A 3,654-nucleotide genomic window follows, 5' to 3' on the forward strand; every position below is an offset into this window, starting at 1 on the left:
CACTCTAAGTGAAATTGAATATTCTTAAAACCATTGCTATTAACAGAAGTTCGTGGCACATACATCTCATTCTGTAAATGAAGAAATCAACAATTTACTATGGGTTAGTATTCAGTTTAACTCATTCTCAGTTTATCCATTCAGGAACAAAATTAAGTCATATGCAAAATTCGTGTTGTCATCATCCTCATCACATCCAGTGCACAGTTCACAAGCCCCGCATTTACAGCTCTGATGTCTTATCCATCCTTAATTTTATTTAGATCTAGAAAACATTTCCTTGCAGGAAAAGGAGTCTGTCTGGCTGACTTCAAAAGTGGAATTTTCTTCTTCCATTTCTTCTTCAAAAAGTTTCTTTTTAGAAGAACTTGTGTAGCATTTGGTTCCACTTTTAGCTTCTTAGCCACATTTTATGTTGCATTACATTGTAGAATATTGGCCTTATCTGTTTGTTTTTCTACGTACTTCCTATTTTTCATTAAAAGCTCTTCATACTTCATCTTTTAGCTTCAGCCAACACATTGTTATAAAAACTTGGTGTGATTACAGCAGTCTTTCCTCTTTCACTCCTAGTTTGTCTTTGATTCACACTTTACTTCTTATGCAAAAGTTTTACATCGGCCGGGGTTGTGCGGAACCCACCTGGTGGGTACTCGGAGAGACGTTCTTCAGTGATCGTACCTTGATGGAAACCTTTTGTTAGAAAAGGCTTATCATCTATATTTTGAAGGCAGCCTGCACTTGAAGACATCCTCATAAGTTGGTTCCTGCAATGAACCAGTAGGTCTATTTGAAGAAGACACAATAGTTTGATGTCCAGAGAACCAGCATTTGCAGAAGACTCAGCAGTTTTGCAATGAGAAGGACCTATATTTGAACAAGGCACAATATTAGTGCCCCGACCAAAAGGAATATCAGTAACCTCAGCTGCAGTGTAGTCTTCATCAGCAAACATGTTAGGATCTGGAGGAAAAATTCCACACTTTCTAAAGCCATTGATTGCTTTTGCTGAAATGGCTGCATGAAGAAACACTTCATCCAAGAGTGCACATATTTGAAACTGTGTAATAGTTCTTCCTGGATTAGTGCAAAGAAATTTTTCACAAGCTTGTATGTAGAAGGTTTTAAAAGGAGACATGAACGCCACATAAAAAGGTTGGTGCTTGTGGCTACAGTGTGGGGCCAAGGACAAAACAGTTGTATGATTTTTCATGGCCTTGTCAATGAAGCCTATGTTCTTAGTATGGGTACAGCGACCATCTAAGATTAGTATAAATAGATCTTGAGCAGTTGATTTTGCTTGTTAAAAAAATGTTCAAAACAATCCAAAAAAATTGCTCTATTCAACCACCAGTTAGAGTGGCACACAAATTCAGTTCCTGGCTGAGACCCATTTTTAAATTCAACCTTCATTCTTCATCCCAGGGAAGATTACAAAAGGCAGAATGAAATTTCCTCCTGCAGACATGCACTATAAAAGTTGATGCTGAACCTTTATCAGATGATATAACGGCTCTGACTTGTTGTCTTCTATGAGTGCAAACGCTTTGCTGTCCTTGGGCTGAACTATCAGAAGAGGCAGATTTTGTCTTCCTAAGTCTAATATTAAGATGCTGTTTTCTAAAGCATACCACCAAATCTTTGCCTGTATTTTGTTACCCTCTGCCAACTTGAATGCTAATTGCCTCAGGTCATTCACTGTTATTCCATAAAATCTCTTTTCCATTTCAAAAAATGTAATTAAGGATTTCTTGCTCTTGTTCGTCACTGGAAACTGCCCTTGAGCTACCCGTAACCTTTTTACTCCCAACTGAATCTCTATTTTTCCCTATAACTCTTTGTTTTAGTGTATTACATGAAACATTGAATGACTTGGCTGCTGCTGAAAAAGACATTATATCACTCTTTATTGCTTCAATTGCCATTTGCATCACAACAAGGTCTCATGTTTGTTCCTCTGTTTTCCAGATGTATTTTGTTGGCATCTTGAAGCTCTTGAAAACCCTTGCAGAAGAACAGGATAACAGATATTAATTTTATGCATAAAATTATTTGCAGTGTTTTGAGTTTAGTTGTTATACTGTGCATAAAATATGGAATTAGCTAATTGTCATTGGGATAAACAGGTTAGAAATAATGGCCACCTGTGGTTGCCTTGGCTGCTTTTTCCAATGTGTAGCGTGGGCAGTTTTTCTGATTGAACACCATGTCTGTACCAGTGGTTCACACAGTAAATAGTGCAACCAAAGAAAACAATAGCGTCTTATATTTGTAAGACAAAAGGCATTATGTAAAGTGTGAAATTGCAAAAACCTATTGCTCTATATAAAAGTGATGCAACTCAAACAATATAAGTGACTTACCTTACTTTAAATGACCCAAAAACCTAAATGTTTTCAGAGAAAGATAATGAAGAAAGCTTCCTTTGTCAGTATCACTGGTAACACTAATAGTGTTTATTACACCTAGTCTGACCACTTCTTGGTGGGAAGCAGCGCTGTTGAAGACATCAAATAAGCAGTGACCACTTTTCTCAACCTGGCAACTTTACCCTTCTTTCTCCTACAGCCTGAATCCTCTTCTGTGTTTCAACTCATGTAACTCAGTCCGTATTTTGAGCAAACTGTGAAGGGACCCATGATGTAATTATGCAAGGGAATTAAAGTTCAAGGAGAAGAAATATAAACTTTCAAAGGTTTTCCAATGAGATTATATTTCTGACAGACTGCAAAGGACTTGGAAGATGAATTTAATTCATTGAAGGCTACAGGATGACCATCAGCAAAAGTAAAGCAAAAATAGTCTAATGTAGTCAAATTAAATCAATGATGTTAAGTGAATTGGATTCAGAAATGAGACGCAGAAAGTGGCCGACAAGTTTTTCTATTTGGGTAGCAAAATAGTTGAAGGAAGATTAGGGTTTAGCATTCTGTTGACACTGGAGTCATTAGAGACTTGGAATATTTCAAGGATAGGGAAGGAAGGTAGCCTCTTTCAGAGGATACATCCCAGGAGTTATTTAGCAAAATGACGGAAAACCTAAATCTGGAGGCCAGATGCAGATCTGAACTGTCATCTTCCTGAATGTGAGTCTAGTATGCTAACCAGTGTGCCTCCTTGCTTGATCAAAGTAGTTGAGAACAGCAGAACTATTGATGATACAAAATATAAGTAAACTGACATATTGCAACAGCAAGGAAAGCTTTTCAGAAAAGAAAAACACACGAAATCTCGGTACTAGCAATTTTTTTGTGAAAGTATTTGTCTGGAGTGTAGCCATATACAGAAATGAAACAAATGTCATAAACAATACTGATGGAAATAGAATAGAAATTTTTGAAATGTGGAGCTACAGAAGAATGCTGGAGCTTAGGTGGATAGATCAGATAAGTGACCAAAGAGATACTGAATGAAATAGAGGACAAATAAATTTAGATCACAACTTGTGCAAAAGAAAGAAACAGCTGGTAGGTCACATCCCGAGGCTTAAAATTTTAGTTAATTTGGCATTGAAAAGAAGCATGGGAGATGAAACTTAAAGTGGAATATCAAAACTCATCTACAGCAATCAGGTTCAAATAGATGTAAGTTGCAGTATTTATGCCAAGATGAAGTGACATGCACAAGGTAGACTATCATGAAAATCTACATCAA

Source organism: Schistocerca americana, chromosome 8 (genome assembly GCF_021461395.2).
Source record: "Schistocerca americana isolate TAMUIC-IGC-003095 chromosome 8, iqSchAmer2.1, whole genome shotgun sequence".
In the NCBI taxonomy this organism is placed as follows: Eukaryota; Metazoa; Arthropoda; class Insecta; order Orthoptera; family Acrididae; genus Schistocerca; species Schistocerca americana.